The sequence below is a fragment of the Schistocerca piceifrons genome, chromosome 3 (assembly GCF_021461385.2).
Source record: "Schistocerca piceifrons isolate TAMUIC-IGC-003096 chromosome 3, iqSchPice1.1, whole genome shotgun sequence".
In the NCBI taxonomy this organism is placed as follows: domain Eukaryota; kingdom Metazoa; phylum Arthropoda; class Insecta; order Orthoptera; family Acrididae; genus Schistocerca; species Schistocerca piceifrons.
This window is the reverse complement of record NC_060140.1, coordinates 399,728,504-399,755,698: the sequence shown is the minus strand read 5'-3', so window position 1 is coordinate 399,755,698 and position 27,195 is coordinate 399,728,504.

The window sequence follows — 27,195 nt, the reverse complement described above, 5'->3', positions numbered from 1 at the left end:
GGTTTAAAAGAAGAACCGTAATATGATCTTCCTCGGTTTAGCTTTCGGCGTTCTCTGTCATCATCCTCCGCTTCGATGCCATTACGGTCGCAGAGAATGTGGAGTGATCCGTTTCCTAATTTAATATAAATCAAAACTTCTTAGGATTATCTGTCGAGTAGAGCTGCACTTTCGAATTCGTTGAAAACTTCATCCATGGCTTTCCTTAATCGAATTCTGGCTCCGTTCAGATTTTGTTTCTCTGTGGCCCTTCGGACACTTTTAAATCTGCTGTGTTTTTCTGTTTTCGGAGCAGCTTTCTGACATAGATGTCCAAACATTGCAGAACTTTTCTATCCCTTGGAACTCGGCACACACCTGTTTAAGGCCTACTGTACAATAGCCTGCTCATGAGTTTTGTCCATCTATGCTCAATATTTCCAGCCCTGAAATTGGATGTCTCATTTTGACTGCTCACTTACGCTTGCTATGCATAAATATCTATCTGCTTTTCTTCACATTCCTAATTAGAGCCGTATTCAGTGATGTTATAAAGATCATACTATCACTGATTCTCTGTTCTAAGTTAATTTAGTAGAGAAGTTCGGGGTTGTTGGTATCCAGAAGATCTAAGGTGTTACCTTCAGGGATAAATTCTAGACTAAATGTGCAAGATAATTTTCGGCCAAAAAGTCACACGATACGCTGTCCCTGTTACCCGTCTAATCACTTGTCTGAACCCTGCTCCTCCCGAAATGAAGTCCAGTGTCTTGAGCTACAGAGCCACGTCGAGGTTTCTTGCATGCTGAAGTTTGCGCTTTACCTATTTGCCGGGATAATTCGCTCTAGGAAACAAGCCAAAGAATTAAGCTGGCCACTACAGAGACTTTGTGAATGCTGCTCATAGCAGTCGTTGGTAATATTGTCCTGAGGCGCCTAACAGTTAAATAGAAAACTATCGCTTCAAAATTAGGGTTTTTCTGTGTATTATATAATTTCAGCACCAAAACATAGCCTCTGATCGTACAGCTTCATAAACATAACACTTCTGATTTAAGGTTAAGTCAGGGGGAAACATATAACACACATCTCTACGAAGCACACTTCACGCAGTATCACTACTTCAGTTGCAGCCTGGACACTAGTTGCACCACAGGAAACATTCCCAGTTCTCCACTATAGAATGTTTTCAGAATCTAATTCGTTGCAGGTGTGCATAAGTGCCAGCACTAGTATTTCCCCGATGGCCATACTCCTAAACCAGCGTTTCAGAGAAATCTGTGTAGAGCAAGTTTTGATTAATGCAGTCCACTGACTTCAGCAATTCCTGCCGTCTTCAGAATCGGCAGGTGGTTGCTATAAACATTATTTTTCTGCCGCCCTATCTGAACAAATTCTGAATTGTTGTTGAATGCACCTGTCTGCACTGTTGATTCATGTGCTTGACAGTGTTATTTGACGCATGAGAAAAAGTAACCTTGTAACGATCCGAAGAAGTTAACGCCTAAAAGTCATCTATTGTTTCTTTCGATCAAACTTTGTGCAAGTACAACAAACTTTTGATCGCTGCAACTTTCCATAGCACAGCGAGTTTTCAGTTTGGTTGTTAATGGACATTGTCTCCTATATCACGTGACTTCGGTAAGTCATGAGATTTAAAAGTAAGTGTCGTGCAGGTTTTTAATTACACCAGTAATACACATCCTGTACAAAAACCGTGGATTTTGTACACATGTTTCATTGACATCTAAGCAGTTTTTAATTATGCCGGTAACGCAGACCCCGTACAAAAGAACCATGAATGTTGTACACATGTTTCATTAACTTATAAGTGGTTTGCATAGGATATCTGTAAGAAATTCGCTTACAACACTGAAGAACAAAACGAAACATTTCGCATGTTTGCGACGAGTGTCGCAGCTCAGATATCGTTGCTACGTTTATTTTACAGGTTTTGTACTACACTTGTTCGTACTGCTGAGTCTCCAGTCTGATGAGGAATGCTGCGGTGATTTTTTGTTATGGCTTCATAGCACAAAAGTATGAAAGCGCGCAGAAAGACATCGAATTGGGTTGTAGGACGTGAAACAAATTTGCAAATTTAAACCTCATGCTCGTCCACGATTTTTCTTAATTCTTGCCTGCAGTGTCACCTGCTAGTGAAATGTCAATGTGATACCAACAAAGAAGATTGAACAAAATGACACTGATGACTGTACCGGCATATAACACAGTCTGGCCCACAGTCGTGACCAGGGTGCAGCCACTGGCAGCTGTCACATTCAAGTAGCTGCCTGCCTGGCCACCCCAGCAACATTTAGATGTTTCCAAACCACTTCCTCACGTAGACGGCTGGTTTCAGAAGCTTCTGCGGTTCGAAACACTGTGGCAACTGTCTAACCTCGGTCATTGGCCCCCGCTCAAGAATCCTCCGTGTGACCTAGACACGCGACATCTTACAAGTAGTGAGTACCCAACAACTGTATTTAAAGGGCCCGCACGATCGTGTGGGTCACCGGACGCCGCCTCGACATCGTCACCGATCTACTGGCGCACTCATAATTCATACAGCAGGACCATGCTGTGCCGGACGACACCGGACTTAACGAAGAAACTACCACTGCCGCCCCTGGACCGTAAACCGACGACCACCCGGCGCTGCGCTGGAAGTGTCCACCGGCCATCCGCCGCTACTCTCTAGCAAACGGCCCAGAATGTGACCGTGGGAAAGAATGGCTTGACGAGAAATCAACTGCCTCTTACTACATTTTTGAATTTAACTTTTAAGTCAAAAGGCTTAAATTCATCTTTAGGATGAGAAGACCCATCGCCTGCCGCATCCCTGGGACAGCCGGCCGCCGTCGTTGTAAGACGCCTCTGGTTGCCTCATGCCGGTAGCAAAGCCGTGTCCAGAAGTCCGGCCGCAGCGGCCTATTAGTCGAGACAGCACTCAGGGCGGCGAGGCGCTAGCGGCTGCAGGCGAAAACACCAGCCTTCTACAGAGCTGTGACAACACTGAAGCTTTGCCATAAGGACGTTTACAAAGTCGCGTTACGTTATTGGTGCACGTAGGCCCGCAAAGCTGCCGCTTTCAGTCCATTGCATCTGCCGGGGATTAACTTACGCCAACTCGACTATAGTCAGTATGCAGTGAGCCAGCATTCACTTTATAAGCAGCATCGCCACCCAGTTGAGAGCAAGTGACACAGGCCGCTTGCTCTGCATGCTGTTCCAACGCCAGAACATTAAGAGACGGCGCACCCAGACAGTGGTTTAAGTCGAAGAGAATAATAAAGATCTGTTGTCTTCACAGTCACTGTCTCTCTGCAGCCGCCCGGGGCGTCCTCCAGTCTCCCTCGCCACCATCCAAACCCAGGACATACCAAGTGGGAGTCTAGCACCTCCTGACAAGCACCAAGACAGCTCCCACTACCCAGCAGTGTTCATTGTAACCCTGACCTGCGACAGCTTTAAACTATTTATAGCTAAAAATTGAATATTGTCGGAGGGAAAATTTTTGGAATTTGATTTGGACGCAGAAACGATTCAGCAAGCAAAACGTATTTGTCACATTGCTTTGCGCTCGTTTAGCGGTTATTATAGTTTGTTATTTTTCAATTTCAGTGCCTTTGAGTATAAGGTGAAGGAGATGATTTATCAGTCGTATAAGGTGTTAGCAAGTTCCATTCACTTCTGTTAGTTACAAGGACATCTTGATTTTATAATTTAAAAGTAAAAGTGATAGCAATTTTGTACTTCAGTAATGCTTGGTGTCTGTGATATGGTTAAAAAAGAATGAATAATTTCGTTAAAAGGAGTTTCAATGTTAGATTTATAATTTTGGGAAAATCGAATAAGTTATTACCTCCATTTACATTCGTTATCCCCACCCCTTTCCTAAACCACAAATATTTTGAATACTTCTTCAATGCAATGAATACTCAGAGCAATGTTAGCAAATGAACAATGAAGAATGGATAGGGTGTTGTCTTTCTTGACAAGCAGAAACTTATAACACACAATGTACCGTTTTTCTCTTTCAGCTTCTTATGTTGCAACAGCATTGTCATTAACAGCTGTGCTGATCCAGAACAGAATCGAGCATCCTTTACCTGTAAGATATCATCAGAAACTAATTACAAAACTCATTTGGAAGAAGATTTCCTTGTTGCGTGCAGTGAAATAAATTATGCTTGAACACACTCTCGACACGTAATGTATAGCCGCTGTGTGTGTGCTTCTTCGTGACAGGATTAGTTTAATATAATACTATCAATGTTCTAATTTCCTTTTATTAGAAATTTCCAAAAGAAATAATTTCCACTTTATTATAATTTCCCAACATTAAATATTTTCATTAGATATTGTCACTTTTTTCAATAAATTTGTGCCCCACAAAAATTATTTTGGTCCTGCAGGGTCACCTGCTTGTGAAATGTCAGTGTGACAGCAACAAAGGAGACTGAACAAAATGAAACCCGTGAAGGAGTTAGTTTTGCCACGTTGATCAGGTGGTGAAGATAATAATCAGAAGGAAAAATCCAGCAAAATGTCCAAAACGACTATACAACATGTGTGTTGTGCTAATCTGATTTCCGTTCCTTGTTGTTACTATGCGCAGCCTCAGCGTGTCAGTTTTTAATTGACTTTCTCTCTCTCTCTCTCTCTCTCTCTCTGTCTCTCTCTCTCACACACACACACACACACACACACACACACACACAAACAAACAAACAAACAAACAAATCCATGCTCCTTAAACGAAACCATTTGTTGCCAGCATTATATTCACATGTTTGCTGGTATACTCGTATTTGTCACATCAAATTTCTTTGTTGCAGTTCTTAGTTTGTTTTCGATGAACATGTGTAATTTTGACTTTTACTCCTATATTCTGCAGTCTCTTTGCAGTCGTTAAGGTTATATGATGAAGACCATTAAGATAATGAAGTTTCAGCCTCCAAATTGACTATCAGAGAATAATTTTACTTTGTTCCCTGCCTCTCTCACCAATATATCTTTAATTGGCATCTCTTTGAACCATGACTGTGAGATGCAGTGTCACCTGAATATGGGCTGAGTCTCGGAAATCGGTTAAGGAGTATTAACAGTTGCAGAACAATAATAAAGTGTCTCGTGTTTGTTACTAAACAAAATTCCCATGCGCTAAATGAAATACAGAAATCACTTGAACTTGAAAAAAAAGATCAAATTTTCGTGTTTACGAGTTGATATGTCATATGCTACTCGGTTTTACAAACGTCTCGAGCCCAAAGAGACACATTAGGCTCCTTTCGAAGTCGCTTTATGTATTAATGTCCCCAGATATCGCACACATCCAGCTTGGTTAAGTCGTTAAAAGGTTTCAAAATGTATTCAAGCAAATCATTGGTAGGTCTTTCATTTTCAGTTTAAAAAAAATGCTGCAAAGAGATTTAAAACAGAATCAATTATAAAAAATTTATTGGAACGCGTAGAAATATCATACTCTCGTAAGTAGGCTGTTTAGGTTTTTACGTTGGTAACGCCACGTAGCGCTCTGTATGAAAATAACTGACTGTGCTGTGTGCAGTCTGTGGCTGGTTTGCATTGTTGGAATATTCGCCATTATAGTGTTGGGCAGTTTGATGTGAACAGCGCGCAGTTGGAGGTGAGCTACCAGCAGTGGACGAGGTGGAGAGAGAGATGCCAAAATTTTGAGCGGACGATCTGGACATGTGTCCGTCAAAAAGAGGAAATTTGTAAGCCTGGATGTCATGAACTGATATACATATGATGACTTTTGAACACTATTAAGGTAAATACATTGTTTGTTCTCTATCAAAATCTTTCATTTGCTAACTATGCCTATCAGTAGTTAGTGCCTTCAGTAGTTAGAATCTTTTATGTAGCTGGCAGTATTATCGCTCGCTGTATTGCAGTAGTTCGAGAAACGAAGATTTTTGTGAGGTAAGTGATTCATGAAAGATATAGGTTATTGTTAGTCGTGCCATTCTTTTGTAGGGATTATTGAAAGTTATATTGCGTTGCGCTAAAAATATTGTGTGTCAGTTTAGTGAGATCAGAATAAGTAAAGAGAGAAATGTCTGAGTACGTTCAGTTCTGCTCAGCTGTTTGAAAATCAAATGACGTAAGAGGTTTATCAGCACTGCAGTCATAAATTTTTCTAAGGTGGCCTTTCTTACTCTTCCTGGCAAGCATAAGTGAGTGAGATGTGTATGATACTGACAGAGACGTATTCAGTAACAAAACTGATGAAATAGTAGAAAATATAGGGTTGCAGAAAGCTAATCAGTTGGACCCCTAGATTAATCAAGCTCGAGGACAACGAGTATTACTAAAGAAAGCCTAACAGGGTATCATTAGCAGTCGAGAGTTTGGGAAGAGCTTCAGTGTTGATTCTGATACACCTTCAGGCTACCCACTTACGTTTTATAATTTCTGGGTTTTTTTTCGAGGTGCTCAGTTTTTTCGTACCTATAGCGACCTTGTAAATTATATATGAGCCAACGCCTCTCTGCACCGTCCTCTTCCCTTTGTTTGTCTTGTCGTGGTTGCCTCCCTGCTCTGTTTATGCTACACTTTACGAGATCTTTCGTTTTACGTTCCATTGCTCCTTCAACGACACTCGCCCGTTAGAGATCCGTTTTATGAGGCTGTTCTCGGCCGAGCGAAATTTGCAGTTAAGACTTTTTTAATAGGTTGGTAATGGACGTTGTTATTATATGCTTCTCCTGTCAGCTTTAATGATTTAGGCAACTCACAGAACGCTGAATGGGCTGTTGAAGTACAACTATTTTCTGTACTGACGTCCGATATTTTATCTAAACACCGCGTTGATTGGTTTTCTGAATTAGAATCATGACTTGTGCCAGTAGCATTTCACACAATAAAGTATGCTATTCTACAGTTTTTCCGCTTTTAACTAGTGCATATCGGTCTACTTATATGAGTGCACCTACTATCTCTAATTTTTTTGATTTTTTTTCAGGCCTGAAAAGGTTTGAAAACCGGTTCATGGAATAAATAACCGTTTCAAAAAGTGATTGGTTGCAATTTTATGTATTTATGTTGACTAAACAGTCACAGGTTCTTAAAAATCCGTGATGGATAAACTTAACCTTTTATACTTGTTTTTCGTCTGTCGCTACAGTCAACTGAATTACCATACCACATCCTGGAACAGACGTATCTCCTTTTACATAGTAGTTTTATCAGTTGTTCCTGTTCTAATGTTTTTATCGATTCCTCTATTTGGCTCTCATTGTACAATTTAAACCAGTGGTCCTCAAACTTTTCTGTTCAAGAGCCAGCATTCACATCATGGGGCGGGACCTTGGGCTTCATATGTACATATTTTATTATTAATTGGTAACCTACATAAATTGTTATATTATGGTCCCATATTAAAATATCTATGGTAAGGGCACCGTTAATGGGCCGCTTGCCCACTAGTACTGATTGTTAAAAGCCTGCACCATCCTGAACAATTCGTGTCGACTGTTCTGTTTCCGACTGCCGCAACCCTCGGCGACACGAAAGCTATGACACTGTAATTGCCTGGCGAAGTGTTGATGTGTTGTCTTTGTGAGCGGATGATTAACTAATGAATGACAGTAATTGTGGTTATATTCAAATGCTTTATGCAGTATGAGACAGTATCACAAATATTTATTAAATATTTTGAATGTCATGTCGTCTACTCATTTTGTTGTATTACAGCAGCCTTAATTTAATTTCATATTCTTTACTACAAGAGCGCACCACTTTGAAGATGACCGTCTACATAACACGAATTCACGAATGATCTTACTTCAGTTTGAAATTTATACTATAGCATCTGACCAATAAGAGTCGCACACGCCCTTGAATTGTCAGTAATGGAAGACAAACAATAAAACACCCCGTGGCAGTGCTACTTAACCCTCTGCCCCTGAGGTAAGTGGCCAACTTTAGTCAACCCAGGTTAGTTGACGGTTTTAGATTCGACTGTTAGCTGCTAGATGCATCTATACAAATAAAAATTAATTGCTGCATGTTTGAGAGATCGTCACTTCAGAACGGCTCGACATATTTGGCTGATTTATTTTTGTTCTTTTCGTAATTTATGGTCCGGACAAGGTTTATATGAAAAAAAACTTTTGGAAAATCCTCCAGAAAAGTCAGAAATTTGGGTGGAATTTTTGTACGAAAATCTCAATGAAAGTAAAGTGACGGTCGGTTTGACAATCCTGCTGTCACATGTTTTCATAAACAAAAGTGACGTTCCGTTTGGCAATTCTGGTGTCGCATATTTTCTTAATAACAACTAATTCCGCATTGAATAATGATACTTAGCGAAACAGAACTGAAACCTATATTTCAGTGTGTCATCGGTGGTGACCATCTACGTCTTCGTGGATACTCTGCAAACCACATTTAAGTGCCTGACAGAGGGTTCATCGAATCACCTCCACAACTCTCTATCATTCCAATTTCGTATAGCGCGAGGAAAGAACACCTATATCTTTCCGTAGGACCTCTGATTTCCCTTATTGTATCGTGGTGACCGTTTCTCTCTATGTAAGTCGGTGTCAACAAAATATTTTCGCATTCGAAGGTGAAAGTTGGTAATTGGAATTTCGTGAGAAGATTCCGTCGCAACGAAAAACGCCTTTGTTTTAATGACGTCCAGCCCAAATCCTGTATCATTTCAGTGACACTCTCCCCCATATTCCGCGATAATACAAAAGATGCTGCCCTCCTTTGAACTTCTTCGATGTACTCTGTCAATCCTATCTGATAAGGATCCCACACTGCGCAGTATTCTTAAAGAGGACGGACAAGCGTAGTGTAGGCAATCTCCCTAGTAGGTCTGTTACATTTTCTAAGTGTTATGCCAATAAGACGCAGTCTTTGGTTAGCTTTCCCAAAACATTTTCTGTGTGTTCCTTCCAATTTAAGTTCTTCGTAATCGTAATTCTTAGGTATTTAGTTGCATTTATGGCCTTTAGATTTGAGTGATTTATCGTGTAACCGAAATTTAACGGATTCCTTTTAGCACTCATGTGGATGACCTCACACTTTTCGTTATTTAGGGTCAACTGCCAATATTCGCATCACTCAGATATCTTTTCTAAATCGTTTTGCGGTTTGTTTTGATCTTCTGATGACTTTATTAGTCGATAAATAACAACAAACAACGGCCGCTTAGGTTGTCTCCCAAATCGTTTACAAACATAAGGAATAGCAAAGGGCCTATAACACTACCTTGAGGAATGCCAGAAATCACTTCTGTTTTAGTCGATGACTTTCCGTCAATTAATACGCACTGTGACCTCTCTAACAGGAAATCACAAATCCAGTCACATAACTGAGACGATACTCCATAAATATGCAATTTCACTACAAGCTGCTTGTGTGGTATAGTGTCACAAGCCTTCTGGAAACCCGGAATTACAGAATCAATCTGAAACCCCTTGTTAACAGCACTCAGCACTTCATGCGAATAAAGAGCTAGTTGTGTTTCACAAGAATGATGTTTTCTAAATCCATATTGACTGTGTGTCAATAGATCGTTTCCTTCGAGGTAATTCATATTGTTCGAACACAATATAGTCTATGTTTCAAAATCCTACTGATATCGACGTTAATGATATGGGCCTCTAATTTAGTGGATTACTTCTTCTACTTTTCTTGAATATTGGGGTGACCTGTGCAACTTTCCAGTCTTTGGGTACGGATCTTTCGTCGGGCAAACGGTTATATATGATTGTTAAGTATGGAGAAAATGCATCAGCATACTCTGAAAGGAACCTAATTGGTATATAGTCCAGACCAGAAGACTTGCTTTTACTAAGTGATTTAAGTTGCTTCACTATTCCGAGGATATTTACTTCTACGTTACTCATATTGGCAGCTGTTCTTGATTCGAATTCTGGAGTATTTACTTCGTATTCTTTTGTGAGGGCTTTCCAGAAGGCTGTGTTTAGTAACTCTGCTTTGGCAGCACTGTCTTCGGTAGTGACTCAATTGCTATCGCGCAGAGAAGGCATTGCTTGTTTCTTGCCGCTAACATACTTCACATACTACCAGTGTCTCTTTGGATTTTTTGCCAGGTTTCGAGACAAAGTTTCTGTGTGGAAACTATTATAAGCCCCTCGCACTGAAGTCACCGCTAAATTTCGAGCTTCTGTGAAAGATCGCCAATCTTGCGGATTTCGCGTCTGTTTAAATTCACCATGTTTGTTTCGTTGTTCTGACCCGTTTTGTGTACCATGGAGGATCAGGTCTGTCGTTTGTTAATTTATTTGGTATAAATCTCTCAATTGCTGCCGATACTATTTTTTTGAATTCAAGCCACATGTGGTCTACACTTATATTATTAATTTGGAAAGAGTGGAGATTGTCCCTCAGGAAGACGCCAAGTGAATTATAATCTGCTGTTTTTTTGGAGGATTTGGGGGTTACAATATTCAATCTCGCTAATACAGCCCTGTGTTCACTAATCCGATTTGATGCTCGTTATTAACTCAGGATCATTTGTTTATAAGAGGTCAAGTGTGTTTTCCCAACCGTTTACTATTCGCATGGGCTCATGAACTACGGTAACTGCTCGAAATAATTTTCAGAGAATGCATTTAGCACGATTTCGGATGATGTTTTATGCGTACCTCCGGGATTAAACATATATTTCCGCCAACATATCGAGGCTGAATTAAAGTCACCACCAACTATAATCGTATGAGTCTGGTACGTGTTTGGAATCAAACTCAAATTTTCTTTGAACATTTCAGCTATTGTGTCATCTGAATTCGGAGGTCGGTAAAAGGATCCAATTATTATTTTATTCCGGTTGCCATCAATGACCTCTGTCCATACTAACTCACAGGAAGTATCTACTCCATTTTTGTGGCAAGATAAACTACTCTAACAACAACAAACATGCCACCGCCAACCGTGTTTAGCTTATCCTTTCAGAAAACCTTAGGCTCTTCGCAAAAATTTCGGCTGAACTCATCTCCACCTTTAGCCAGCTTTAAGTGCCTGTAACGATTTGAGCAACAGTGCTTTCTATCAGCGCTTGGAACTCTGGTATTTTCCCAACACAGCTACGACAATTTACAGCTGTTCTACATCTACATCTACATTTATACTCCGCAAGCCACCCAACGGTGTGTGGCGGAGGGCACTTTACGTGCCACTGTCATTACCTCCCTTTCCTGTTCCAGTCGCGTATGGTTCGCGGGAAGAACGACTGTCTGAAAGCCTCCGTGCGCGCTCTAATCTCTCTAATTTTACATTCGTGATCTCCTCGGGAGGTATAAGTAGGGGGAAGCAATATATTCGATACCTCATCCAGAAACGCACCCTCTCGAAACCTGGCGAGCAAGCTACACCGCGCAGAGCGCCTCTCTTGCAGAGTCTGCCACTTGAGTTTATTAAACATCTCCGTAACGCTATCACGGTTACCAAATAACCCTGTGACGAAACGCGCCGCTCTTCTTTGGATCTTCTCTATCTCCTCCGTCAGACCGATCTGGTACGGATCCCACACTGATGAACAATACTCAAGTATAGGTCGAACGAGTGTTTTGTAAGCCACCTCCTTTGTTGATGGACTACATTTTCTAAGCACTCTCCCAATGAATCTCAACCTGGTACCCGCCTTACCAACAATTAATTTTATATGATCATTCCACTTCAAATCGTTCCGCACGCATACTCCCAGATATTTTACAGAAGTAACTGCTACCAGTGTTTGTTCCGCTATCATATAATCATACAATAAAGGATCCTTCTTTCTATGTATTCGCAATACATTACATTTGTCTATGTTAAGGGTCAGTTGCCACTCCCTGCACCAAGTGCCTATCCGCTGCAGATCTTCCTGCATTTCGCTACAATTTTCTAATGCTGCAACTTCTCTGTATACTACAGCATCATCCGCGAAAAGCCGCATGGAACTTCCGACACTATCTACTAGGTCATTTATATATATTGTGAAAAGCAATGGTCCCATAACAATCCCCTGTGGCACGCCAGAGGTTACTTTAACGTCTGTAGACGTCTCTCCATTGATAACAACATGCTGTGTTCTGTTTGCTAAAAACTCTTTAATCCAGCCACACAGCTGGTCTGATATTCCGTAGGCTCTTACTTTGTTTATCAGGCGACAGTGCGGAACTGTATCGAACGCCTTCCGGAAGTCAAGAAAAATAGCATCTACCTGGGAGCCTGTATCTAATATTTTCTGGGTCTCATGAACAAATAAGGCGAGTTGTGTCTGACACGATCGCTGTTTCCGGAATACATGTTGATTCCTACATAGTAGATTCCGGGTTTCCAAAAACGACATGATACTCGAGCAAAAAACATGTTCTAAAATTCTACAACAGATCGACGTCAGAGATATAGGTCTATAGTTTTGCGCATCTGCTCGACGACCCTTCTTGAAGACTGGGACTATCTGTGCTCTTTTCCAATCATTTGGAACCCTCCGTTCCTCTAGAGACTTGCGGTACACGGCTGTTAGAAGGGGGGCAAGTTCTTTCGCGTACTCTGTGTAGAATCGAATTGGTATCCCGTCAGGTCCAGTGGACTTTCCTCTATTGAGTGATTCCAGTTGCTTTTCTATTCCTTGGACACTTATTTCGATGTCAGCCATTTTTTCGTTTGTGCGAGGATTTAGAGAAGGAACTGCAGTGCGGTCTTCCTCTGTGAAACAGCTTTGGAAAAAGGTGTTCAGTATTTCAGCTTTACGCGTGTCATCCTCTGTTTCAATGCCATCATCATCCCGTAGTGTCTGGATATGCTGTTTCGAGCCACTTACTGATTTAACGTAAGACCAGAACTTCCTAGGATTTTCTGTCAAGTCGGTACATAGAATTTTACTTTCGAATTCACTGAACGCTTCACGCATAGCCCTCCTTACGCTAACTTTGACATCGTTTAGCTTCTGTTTGTCTGAGAGGTTTTGGCTGCGTTTAAACTTGGAGTGGAGCTCTCTTTGCTTTCGCAGTAGTTTCCTAACTTTGTTGTTGTACCACGGTCGGTTTTTCCCGTCCCTCACAGTTTTACTCGGCACGTACCTGTCCAAAACGCATTTTACGATTGCCTTGAACTTTTTCCATAAACACTCAACATTGTCAGTGTCGGAACAGAAATTTTCGTTTTGATCTGTTAGGTAGTCTGAAATCTGCCTTCTATTACTCTTGCTAAACAGATAAAACTTCCTCCCTTTTTTTATATTCCTATTAACTTCCATATTCAGGGATGTTGCAACGGCCTTATCATCACTGATTCCCTGTTCTGTACATACAGAGTCGAAAAGTTCGGGTCTGTTTGTTATCAGTAGGTCCAAGATGTTATCTCCACGAGTCGGTTCTCTGTTTAATTGCTCGAGGTAATTTTCGGATAGTGCACCCAGTATAATGTCACTCGATGCTCTGTCCCTACCACCCGTCCTAAACATCTAGTGTCCCAATCTATATCTGGTAAATTGAAATCTCCACCTAAGACTATAACATACTGAGAAAATTTATGTGAAATGTATTCCAAATTTTCTCTCAGTTGTTCTGCCACTAATGCTGCTGAGTCGGGAGGTCGGTAAAAGGAGTCAATTATTAACCTAGTTCGGTTGTTGAGTGTAACCTCCACCCATAATAATTCTCAGGAACTATCCACTTCTACTTCACTACAGGATAAACTACTACTAACAGCGACGAACACTCCACCACCGGTTGCATGCAATCTATCCTTTCTAAACACCGTCTGTACCTTTGTAAAAATTTCGGCAAAATTTATCTCTGGCTTAAGCCAGCTTTCTGTGCCTATAACGATTTCAGCTTCGGTGCTTTCTATCAGCGCTTGAAGTTCTGGTACTTTACCAACGCAGCTTCGACAGTTGACAATTACAATACCGATTGCTGCTTGGTCCCCGCATGTCCTGACTTTGCCCCGCACCCGTTGAGGCTGTTGCCCTTTCTGTACTCGCCCAAGGCCATCTAACCTAAAAAACCGCCCAGCCCACGCCACACAACCCCTGCTACCCGTGTAGCCGCTTGTTGCGTGTAGTGGACTCCTGACCTATCCAGCGGAACCCGAAACCCCACCACCCTATGGCGCAAGTCGAGGAATCTGCAGCCCACACGGTCGCAGAACTGTCTCAGCCTCTGATTCAGACCCTCCACTCGGCTCTGTACCAAAGGTCCGCAGTCAGTCCTGTCGACGATGCTGCAGATGGTGAGCTCTGCTTTCATCCCGCTAGCGAGACTGGCAGTCTTCACCAAATCAGATAGCCGCCGGATGGTTCCTGTATCTACGTTTCCTGTGCTCGGCCGGCACCCTTTGTGACTGAAGCCCTTCTTGTGTTTTCCCGAGACGCTCTAACCTAAAAAACCGCCCAGTCCACGCCACACAGCCCCTGCTATCCACGTAGCCGGCTCCTGTGTGTAGTGGACACCTGACCTATTCAGCGGAACCCGAAACCCAACCACCCTTTGGAGCAAGTCGAGGAATCTGCAGCCTACACCGCTGCAGAACTTTCTGAGCCGCCGACTCAGACGCTCCACTCGGCTCTGTACCAGGGGTCCGCAATCGGTCTTGACTATGTTGCAAATGGTCACCTCTGCTTTCTGCTTTCATCTTGCAACCAATACTGGCAGCCTTTACCACCCCCCGCTCGAAACCAGAGAGAATCTCTTCTCATCCAAAGTGACACACATCATTGGTACCGACATGAGCCAGCGCCTGCATATCTTTAGTAAGTTGAAAATATCGGATGGTTGTCAGTTCATGGTAATTTTCTGTGTTGCAAATATTCAATTGATTTCAGTTCGCGGTTTGTTTCCCTTTAGGCGTCGAAATATCGGCAGGCATACGTGCAACGCTGACCAGAAACATGATCGTCGTGTCAGTGAGACTGACGAAGAGTGTAGATAGCGTTTGGAGGCAAATCGAACAAGAATTATGCAGTAAACACTTTCTGTTAAACCGGCTGCGAGAAAGAACATGTCAATCTGTGCTGTGGAAATATGTGGAATTGTTTTCCTTTTCGCAGTCGTATTTAAAAGAGAACAGGAAAGTTGTGTTTATAGCTGATTTTATAATCCTACCTGCTCATAGATTAAAACCATGAGGAATACTATCATTACAGCTACTATCCTCACAGACCCATAAGCTGTAAAGTTCGCTCTTCCACCCCGTGCACTAATGATTCCAACCGATTTACCCATTCATTTTGACTTCTCTTCCAAATCAAGCTTCCGTTTGCAATAACAATAAGAGCAGGGAGAAATGGTCAATGAAAGGGATGGGGGGATGGATATAAAGAAGGGGAACAAGAATACGGACAGAGAGATGAGGCAGAAGGAGATGGATAGATAGTGTGTGAAATAAGAGATGTACAGAGAGCGGAGCGAAATTGATAGCAGAGACAGAGAGGAGGAGGAAGAGATGGACAAAAGGAGAGGGAAGAGGAAAGACATAGAGAGAGGAGGGGGTGAGAAGAAGATTGAGTCGTATAAACAATTTCCATACACATTTAGCAATTCCGAAGCATTACCGAGTTCGCTAGTATTGTTATCAAATACGGCTGAGAACCGCGCGCCTTATGAATACTTGATTCGGCTCATATGAGGCCCAGGGGCTGTAGTTTGACGATCACTGACCTAAACAATGAGGAAAATGAAATACCTTCCTATTAAGCCCATTCCATTGCATATCTTGTTCCGATGTCCCTGTAGCGACGGAATTTCTCTCTTACGGAAATGACACCTTGCGAGGTTACAAACGTTTCTGGAAAAAACAGATTCTCCCTCCCTATGACACATCTCATTAAGAGACAGAATGCAAATTGGAGATGAGACCTCACAGAACAGTCAACTCCAACAGTATTAGGTAACAGTGAGACAAAAATAGTTATCGAAACGCCATTAGTGCAAACAACATCGTGAGGGTGGTGATAAGCACGTATCTTGGAGATGTCTCTGGAGCAAACTACTTCTAATTTTAAACGACTAAGCTGTTCTGGAAGCTGCTTGTTCATAATCCATACACCACGTTAGTGGCAAATGAATTTATCTGGTACGTGCTAATTCGTCATACTTGGTGACGAAACTGGTTACCTACCATCACAATCACTCACTAAATAAATTTGTGTTTGTTCTTTGTAATTTCCTTTAACGTTTATATTCATGGGAATATGGATTAAATCCATTACATTTTTTTTGGTTACATTCAACTTTTATTTTTCTTACAAATGTGCCAGATTGTGCAAATACCGTATTCACAAGGAAAAATCTGAATGTCTTACTAGTTTAAAATGTTTATCGATACACTCTCGAAAATCAATATCTTGTTTTTCAAATAATACTATGGGATGAAAACATTTGCCTGTATTACTAAATGGTATAATTGGCGGATAAATGCTACCTTGAAACTTCGTGACAGATTAAAACTGCGTGCCAGACCTTTGCCTTTCGCGGGCAAGTGCTCTATGAACTGATCAACACAAGAATTTCTGTGAAGCAAGGAAGGTAGAAGTCGAGGTAGTGGCGGAATTAAAGCTGTAAAGTCGTACTTGGTAGCTCAGTTGGTAGAGCACTTGCCCGCGAAATGCGAATGTCCCGGTTTCAAGTCTCGGTCTGGCACACAGTTCTAATCTGTCAGGAAGTTTCAAATCACCGCACACTCCGCAGCAGAATGAAAATTTCACTCTGACAACAACCACCAGGCTGTGGCCAAGCCATGTCACCTTTCTTGCACGAGTGCTAGTCTTGCAAGTTTTGCAGGAGACCTTCTGTGACGTTAGGAAAGTAGGAGACGAGGTACTGGAGGAAATAAAAATGTGAGGCCTGGTTGTGAATAGTGCTTCAGTTGCTCACTCGGTATTGCACTTACCCGCTGACGGCAAAGGTCCCGAGTTCGGGTGTCGTTCTGGCACACAGTTTTAATCTGCCAGAAAGTTTCATATGAGGGCACACTCAGCTGCAGAGACAAAATTTCATTCTGGAAATGTTACCTTTTCTTAAGGCGTATCTGAAGGATTTTGTAAAGTACATCGTAGAAACATAGATATTGCAATGCAGTGTTTAGTGCCAAGACAACGTCTCGACAATAATCATAAGTCTCTCCCTGTGCGGGAATCACAGCAATTGTGCGAGTACGGAACGCAGACAGACGGTGACGTATAGAAGTCTGAGTCTATCCTGGAGGTTTGCTCGGATGAGTCAACCGCTGACGTAAAGCGGGAAATTAGGGTTCAGGTCCTGCTATCGTGGATTGTGTTAAAGACTACACATCATGCTGTTACAAGTGGTACAAATAATCTCGGAAACTTGTAACTAACGGGTATAGCAGCATCTGCTAGGATGGTTAACAGTATGATTTATTCACGCAAACTTTTTTGAGCTAGCTCAGATTTAACGACAGACCAATGCTCTTCCTCAAAATGCAAGGGCTTAGCGTGCCATCGACATGGAGATCTTTACAGATGAAATATAATTAGTGTCTAATTTAGTCGCAGTTCGCATAAGATTATGAACGTACCATTTTGTATTTGTTGAGTCATCACGTTTATTGCAACGTTCTTTCTACGTAGTTTCGGAATTTATTATTTCTTTCTGGCGTAATTTGAAAAGAATCGATGAATTCGTAGTTAAACACTACGTAACAGTTGAAAAGTGTATTTACGGAGGATGGTCGGAGGGTATCTAGCCCGGAAAAATATTTATGCGCACTAAAACAAAAAGAAAACGCACCACGAAAGAATTATCCAAAGGAGACGGCTATCGGTACATGTGATGTACATGTACAGACAAACAAATGATAACAGTTTTAAAATAATTAGACGATTTATTCAAGAGATAAGGCTTCATAAACTGACCAAGTTAATTACCCGTTGGTCCACATCTGGCCCTTATGCAAGGACGACGGTTCAATCCCGCGTCCGGCCATCCTGATTTAGGTTTTCCGTGATTTCCCTAAATCGCTTCAGGCAAATGCCGGGATAACTCCTTTGGAAGGGCACGGCCGACTTCCTTCCCTGTCCTTCCCTAATCCGATGAGACGGATGACCTCGCAGTTTGGTCTCCTCCCCCCAAATCAACCAACCAACCTTACGCAAGCAGTTATTGCGCTTGGCTGTGACTGATGGAGTTCTTGGATGTCCTCTTGAGGGATACCGCGCCAAATTCTGTCCAAATGGCGTTTTAGCACGTCAGAATCCCGAGCTGGTTGGAAGGTCAACCTATAATGCTCCAAACGTTTTTAATTGGGGAAAAATCCAGCGAGCTTTAGGCTCAAAGTAGGCTTTGTCAAGCACGAAGACAAGTAATCGAAACTACCGCCTGCGCAAGTGGAAATTATGTTCCTGAAATGTAAACCCGGAATGGCATGCCATGAAGGGCAACAAAACGGGACGTAGAATACAGTCTACGCACCGCCGTGTTGTAGGGGTGCCGCAGATAAGAACCAAAGGGTTCCTGCTATAAAAAGATATGGCTCTCCAGATCATCACTCCTTTTTGTGGGGCCGTATGACGGGTGATATTCAGGTTGGTCTCCCATCACTGTCTGCGACGTCTTCAGACACGTTTTCGGCCTGAAATCTCATTGACTACAGTGCAATTGTCTTCACTGATGAGTCCCGCCATAAGGCTCGACAACGAAGGATAATGGTCTGGTTGTCTTCTGCGGCAGCCTTATACAGTTGACCCATCCTAGAATATTGCTCAATTATATGGGACCTGAACTAATTACAACTAACGGGGTATATAAAACGGATACAAATAAGTGCAGCACGAATGATCACAGGTTCGTTTGAACCAAGGGAGAGACTCACAAAGATGCTGAAAGAACTTAATTGACAGACGCAAATGTATCCGGTTACCTACGCAAACTTTTATCCAGAGAAACTCTACTTAGAAAATTACTAGATACAGTTTTATGTGATGAATCTAGTAATATACTGTAACAATAATAGACTAATTAAATTTCACGCAGCAGCGCGGGGTAGCCGAGTAGTCTTAGGCGTCTTGTCACGGTCCGCACGGCTTCCCCCGTCAGAGGTTCGAGTCCTCCCTCGGGCATGGGTGTGTGTGTCGTCTTTAGCGTAAGTTAGTTTAAGTTAGGTTAAGTAGTTTGTAAGCTTAGGCATCGATGACCTCAGCAGTTTGGTCCCATAAGGCCTTACCATAAATGTGTTTCCAAAGTTCACGCAGAGTCATTTAAGCAATCGTTCTTTTCTCTTTCGGTACGTGAATGGAGAGGAAGGAAGCGCAAATAACTGGTGCAATGGTATGTACCCTATGTCATGAACATCACTGTGGTTTGCAGAGTACAGATTTAGATGTAGATGGAGAACCCTGCTTCCAGTTAGTGTAGTGCCGACAGCGCTTCTCGGATACTTTTCTAGTGTTGGGCTCCGCCTCCAGAACTCACCCTCCACCACATGCCTCACAGTAAACTTTCTGCGAACGAGAAACCTCGTCCGCACTCCGCCAGTCAGACAATAATCTCAGAGTTGCAACCGCACTGCCGTGAAGTCTCCACACAGTCTTCGACCCAGGGAAGCAACAACTCTTGTCCCTTCCCACAGTGTCTACTGCTGTAGGATGGTGCCACAGTCTAGAAATACAGAAGCGAAGAAGAAAAACAGTAATGACAGAGTGACAGAATTATTTAGATTACAGCAATAAAATTTCTGTTCGGTTCACACATTACATACAGAACAGAGAGACATCTGTTTATTTGCACTGAGTTAGTAATAAACTTCCCGACTTGTTTTTGTAGCTGACCGGAGTGGCCGAGCGGTTATAGGTGCTTCAGTCGGTCGCAGGTTCGAATCCTACCTCGGGCATGGATGTGTGTGATGTCCTTAGGTTTAAGTAAGGTTTAAGTAGTTCTAATTTCTAGGGGACTGATGACCTCAGAAGTTAAGTCCCATAATACTCAGAGCCATTTGAAACATTTGTTTTTGTATCGGACGAATTTTATTCAGATTTGAATGTCTGCCAACGAACGCATGATGTTTCCTTTATAAATTTACTTCATGATGCTTTACTAGTTACTAAATGTGACCGATGCTCTTTAAAAATCTAATTCAATCTTGCACATTTTTTAAAAAAAATTCCATCACACGCGTAAATACAATGGGGAACTAAGAAGTAATGCCCCCGATGTTTTATTTGAAAACTCTTAAAGCTTGTTAATAAAACAAACTTTATTCACATTATATGCGAGTATCTCGATGCTTCATCTCTACATACTCCGCGGTGGTCTAGCGGTTCTAGGCGCGCAGTCCGGAACCGCGCGACTACTACGGTTGCAGGTTCGAATCCTGCCTCGGGCATGGATGTGTGTGATGTCCTTAGGTTAGTTAGGTTTAAGTAGTTCTAAGTTCTAGGGGACTGATGACCTCAGATGTTAAGTCCCGTAGTGCTCAGAGCCATTTCAACCATCTACATACTCGTAGCCTTCTGTCGCTAGAGGGCTCCGAATTTTAGCGTGTAACATGGCCAAGTGTTACGTAACTATGTCAGTGTTTGAGAAACAGTCTGCTGAAATCGAGTTTCGAATTCGAAGAGTTGCTGCACACTTGGAGTACCCTTCCCTTCAGCGTGATAAGGACAAACGGCACACGACCGCTGTGCCATCTGCAGCAATCTGACTCCTTACACGCACTGTCGTCGTTCATCCTCCATACTGTCCCGACTTGGCCCCATCCGATTTCCATCTGTTTCCAAAACTTAAAGAACAGCATCGAGAACTTAAAAGAGGTGAGGTTGTGGCTCCGCCAGCAAAGTAGAAAACTCTACAGTTACGGCATCAAGAAACTGGTCTCTCGTTGGGAGAAATGTGTTTGTCGCCAGGGTGACTCTCTTGAGGAACAAGTATGCAGACACGAAGAATAAAAACTTTAAATGTTTTCACACAAACTATTGGAAGGCATTACTTTTCAGAATGTGCTCGTATATTTAGGATACTTAGTTTCGATTTCTTCAGAATATAAATGTATTTTTAATGTTTATTTGCTGTGTAATGCGGCGTTTGAACACTTCTGTATTTGTTATTCCACATTCTTTGTTTGCTGCTTTGTTTCTCACAAATTAATGGCGTTGTGCCAGTTTCTTTCATTTTACTGTGGCAGGACATAATTGATTCCCATGCGTTATCTCGCAATGTGAAAATTCGTTCCATTCTTTGCGCCTTTCTGCCCATAGTTCAGATCCATTTTCCGTTCGTTCGTGGATACTGTTTGACTGATACTGTCAGTGAGAGATAACGTCACAAGTTCTAGTCCTCGTACTTAATACACTGACATACTTCTTACACCATAGAACAAGGGGCGTTCAATATGTAATGCAACACTTTTTCTCTGAAACCTCGATGGTTTTATTCACGATTCCAGTACAACACATTGTTCCCCACTCTTTTGGCTACAACACCCTATTTTCCAACACAATCTCCGTTCAATGCGACAGCCTTACGCGACCTTACTGGGAGGGCCTGGAGGCCCGCATGGTACCACCCTACTAGTCGACGTTGGAGCTGACGTCTTGCTGCATGAGTAACCTCCCCATCATCCACATTCTGCAGCCTTCATTGGGCCAAATAGATGAAAGTCGGAAGGTGCGAGTTCCGAAGTGTAGGGCAGATGAGGAAAAACAGTCCAGTGAAATTTTGCTATCTCCTCTCCGGTCCGCAGACTTGTGTGAGGTCTAGCCTTGTCATAGAGAAGCAACTCCGCACAGATGGTCCTTCGTTGCTCTGTATGGTCTTCCAAAACACGGCGAGGAGCCCAGTGGCATACTTTACGTTTACTTTACATGTGGCAAGGGCCTTATCGACCATACGCCTGCTCTATGAGCCTCTTCCACTTCTGCCTGTCCAATGTGCTGTTTGTCCAGTTGCTGTTGCTGTTCATCCTAGTTGTGTCCTTCCGAATGTTATCCCGCCATCTGATTCTGGGTCTCCCTCTTCGTCTCGTTCCATCTATTGTCCTGCTGAATGTCATTCTAGGTAGTCTATTCTCTGTCATTCTTGCTATATGGCCTGCCCAATTCAACCTTCTCCGCTTGAGCACTTCGGCGATGTTGCAGTGTTTGTACAGCCCTCTTAATTCTTCATTTCTTCTTATTCTCCATTCCATGTTATTTTCGTCGTATACAGGTCCAAAAATTTTCCTTAATACTTTTCTTTCGAATATTAACAGTTTTACCTCACCTTTGATTAATCACCTGATGGACGAGTGTGTCATCACTACCAACAGAGCTGTCCAGTTGTGGAACAAGGTGTTTGATTGTCACCTGTCGATCAACTCTAATGAGAATGTCCAACACTGCAGGAGTGTCAGCTGGGCGGGGTCGGCCGACACGCTAGGAACGGACAGTTTCCGCGATCTTGTTACGATGATGACAGACGCATCGCCCAAAGATTCGTCATGTTTTTGTTCACTCCATGTCTCCGTAAACATTCTGCAAGCAGCTGTGAATATCTGCGATGATCTGTTTTTCCGCCAAAAGTTACTCAGTGACAGTTCCCTCCCTTGAACGCACCTCCGTTAAAGATGCCACTTTGAGGGCTACGTAGCGCGGGATTAGCCGAGCGGTCTCAGGCGCTGCAGTCATGGACTGTGTGGCTGGTTCCGGTGGAGTCCTCCCTCGGGCATGGGGTGTGTGTGTTTGTCCTTAGGATAATTTAGGTTAAGTAGTGTGTAAGCTTAGGGACTGATGACCTTAGCAGTTAAGTCCCATAAGATTTCACACTCAAAAAAATGGCTCTGAGCACTATGGGACTTAACATCTATGGTCATCAGTCCCCTACCACAACAAATTCCACAGCTTTTCAATCTGAACTGGCTGAGAAAGTCTTGCATTACTTAATGAATGCCCCTCGTACTGTGCAATCCACAACTAAAATTGCGCAATCATTATTTCGAGGGCTTCATACCGCTGCACTGGGCGCCCAGTACTTCATCGCGGTTGACGTATTGTAGGCCAGCTGCCGATGCCCACCCAATCTTGTCTCTTAGTTTTTCCAGCTCTTTGTGATACATCGTGGCAGCGCAACAAAAGTCTTTCTGCAATATTTTTGTTAAATTTCCCTCCACAGCAGTAAGCTTGTGCACTCAACAATGATACATGTTTAAACGCTTCTGTATTTAATAATACTCTTAAGGCTTCAAAATGAACATAAATGGGTGCCCTAACGTTGCAAGATCTATAACTTACGAACAGTATAATCAATAAATGTTCACTAACGAACGGAAAGTGAAACTGAATTGTAAACAAGCGAAATAATGGGAAGAATTTTCATGTTGCAAGTCACCGCCGGAGAATCAATCTTGTACTGCCTCAGTAAAATGAAGAAAACTGTAAGAACAGCATTAAATCATGAGAAGCAAACCAACAATCTAAAATTTGCAATAACAGACACATACAAATAAAACTCAACTGAGAAAGCAAATAAATCTTTATATATAAAATTCTCGTGTCACAGTGTTAGTTGCCATACTCCTCCGAAACGGCTCGATCGATTCTGATGAAATTTTACAAGTATTTTCGGTAGGTCTGATAATCGGTCGTAATCTGTTTTTCATACCCCTAAGTGATAAGGGTGGTCCACTCCAAAACAATTTTCTTATTTTTTGGACGGAACTTTTTATTTTTATTTTTTTATGATGTGGCATTACAAAATACACGCAACCCTAAATTTTCGCCCTTCTACCACCAACCCCTATTTTTAATAGCTATTTTAGTAATTTAACAATTTTCAACTCCGGTCGATAACTGATCAATCATCACCTGATCAGTTATCCCCGCTAGGTGTCTACCGGTGATAGTCTTTCACTATTCGATAGACAGGTAATTGAAGAAAACGTACCAAAAGCAACGACTCGAATATCGCTCTTTGAATCGACTTATCTTGACCTAGAAGTTTAATTAGGTAGCATGCGTCACTCGCCAAACCGACATTTAGGCCTAGCGCACACGCATCGATTTTTAACGTGCGGAAATATATCGTACAATCAAATTCTTTTAGTGGAACAAAGAATTTCCTATGCTCTCGTTTGTTCCTCTAAAATAATTTAATCGTACAATATTTCTACGTACGATAAAAATCGATGCGTTTGCGCTAGGCCTTATTCACCTTCTCTCTCCTCTTTGTTTTCGTTTTGGGTTTCAGATCTTGTAGTAGTTCCGTAGATGCTACTCATTTTTTGATCTTTTAGGAGAGTAATGAATCAGCAGTGGCCCTTTAATATCCCTAATTACTGGATATTGCCATATAGGCTCTACCATTCGTTCTGTTGTCCGTAGTGATGGATTTTTGCCGCATTAACTGTTACTATACAACTGAAAAAGTCTTATCTTTCCTGTTCAGAATGCCTTAACCTTGATTTCAACACTTCCAAACGTTGCTATTTGTGTTCGTCTGTTAGCTGATGTGGTATCTACACAGCATAAAGTTTTTGGTAATTCAGAGATTCATGGACGACTGAACACGCTGAACTGGGGCTAATTTTCAAATCAAGCGCAAAATATCATCAGTTCTGGCGTGACAGTCATCATGAATCGTTCGCTCAGTTTGTTTGATGTTTCTGTCAGTTGTTGATGTGGATGGCCTACCTGAATCCTCTTCGTCACAGGCAGGACCATATTTTAAGAATACTCCCCGCACTTCAGTACGGACCAGAAAAATGCTCATACTCACTGATTTGCCGTCGTACTATTTGTAGTAAATAGTGTTCCATTGTTTATCGATACAAATGTCGAAGTTGGAGGAAGTAAAAAGGTAAAACCAAATAAAAGGAATTTTTGGCGAATGAAGTGGATTATTCGATACTAGTCATTGAATTTGACCAGCGACGTAGGAAACCTGCAACACATTTCGTAAACAATAAGGCGACTAAAACGTGATACCAGGGGCGATTATTTCAAACGCGCTACGCTGTAGGTTATTCTGTCATCCTAACAGGCTTTTTGCTTTCACATTCGTTGGATTTGTCAACTCACAATCAAACTGTGAAAATACGTACCAAAAGGTGACGTCACAGTAGCCATTAACATTGCGTCACCGGTCAAAGCCGGTGAGTAATATCAAATCTTGACCCTATTTCGCGAGGGAAGGTGGATGGGTGTTCACATAGTCGCGCCATGAGCGGTCTGCCGTCAGAGAGCGAGGTGCACATTTTAAGAGGAAAGTGCCCTGTCCGCATACGCATTAGACAAGTAGTGAAGCCCATGGCGGCAAACATCAGCTGACTCATTCTTAGTGTCATTTGGGGACCAACTTGGTAGTTGAGAGCGTAGTGTCGGCGGCAGCTGACTTGCCTTAATGTCACTTGTTTGTGTATCTGCTTCAAAAATTCGATTTTTTCCCCATCTTAAATCAATATTTAGAGTTTTGTGAACAAAATGGTAGTTAAATGAATCGATTCGGATATCGGGAACATCTTTAAAACCAAATTTAAATACATGTCGGTATGCGTCAACGACCCTGATCCGCTGCGGTCGGATGTCAAATGGCGTTATTATTATTTGCGTTGACCTAGAAGCGTGAGACGCTGAAAGAAACTAGGTTTCACAGTACAATTGAAGGAAAGTAACAGAAAGTGTTTAATTTGTAATTACGTAAGACGAAAAAACAGCTTTTCTCTGAGTTCCTTTAATCCGTTTTTAGGTTTGTATTTCCATCTTTGAGAACGTTTTTCCCTGGGAAAGTAACCGTGTATCAAGTTGGGTCGGTGTTCGCTTGGTGGTGTCAAAGTTTGAAGCGGATATTATGCAACTGGAGGGCTTTAAGAAAAACAGAGGTGAGTAACAGATGAAATGTACGTCTAAGTTGAATTTCCCGAGAATCAAATCAAAACTATTTGAGCTAGAGGTCTGAAATTTTTTGTGATATTTCAGTCTACCATTTGGAGAAAAGCAGACTACAGACACCAGCGTACTATCACCAGGAGAAAAAATATATCCTTATTAATTATAAAAAATTACCTTAATTTCGATTGTCTAATTTATGTATTTATAGTATAAAAATTATTGATTGAAATCATTTGATTGTAGTCTACTTTTTAGATAACAGTGTCATAAATGGGTGCACAAAGTTTTAAGCATCTACGAAAAGTAGTTAATAAGTCAATAGACTACAAACATACACTGGCAGAAAAATATTTAAATTACTGACCGACGTAAATGTTTATGTAATAAAGTTTATACCAAAGCTATTCTGATTATTCTTATAGCAAAATCTTCATCCTCAAAACATTTTCATTGTCCTAAAATTTCTTCTTTCACAAATTTTATGAAAATTATTACTGCTTTTCCAACCGTTCACTGGCATGTTACCTTAAAGCTGCTGCAGTTTCTCCTGGCTCGGAGATAGTAATAAAATTCGACCTGTGTATACCATGTCTTTACTGCCACAGAATGAAATTCTATGAAGTTGCCTCAATGGAGACAAACTGCACGCCCGCCAGTTGGACGACGAAGGTCAAGCCTGCAAGCCAACTTGTGTTCCACTTAAACCCTTAAGCACATATGGATGTTATCGTTGCTCCTTGAGAAGACTATGACACTATAATTGGTTACTACGTATTCTATTGACTTAACATACACTTTGTCATCTGTAACTTCCGTTTCGCTACAAAATGTTGATGGTATCAAGTTATGATCAAGAGCTACATTTCACATGATCGGTACTAACACTTCGGTACTGATGGGCTACGCGGTTTGCCTTTAGCATTAAAGTACTATTCGTAGCCTCTCTCCCATTCAAGTCGGCTTACATTTCTTTCCTCCCCAGGAGCTCGTTAGCAGGCAAATGAGTCGAGCGTTGTATTTGCCTTAAAGCATGTCAACACCATTAGGGGCTCAGCATATCGACCGGTGAAAACGATTAAGAGTATCAGTCTAGATATCCTGATACATTTCGTAGAGAGTCTTCTAGTCACGTGATAAAGTCAGAAAGACACATCAGGAGAAAATGAAGGCATTGCTTAACTACTGGAGCCGTATAAGATATCGGAGTGGATGCTTGGGTTTGCTTCTGCTAGAAAGGAACTGGAACAAGATCAGGCAAATGTTGGCAGCATGCATCACAAGCTAGAGTCTTCGTTCCTTTTTCCTCACGTCCAGAGAAAAAAAAAAGCCGCAGACTGTATCTCATATACAGCAAGACTTTTAAACAACAACAAGACACTCAAGTCTGCTTTTGTCTTTATAAAGGTGGC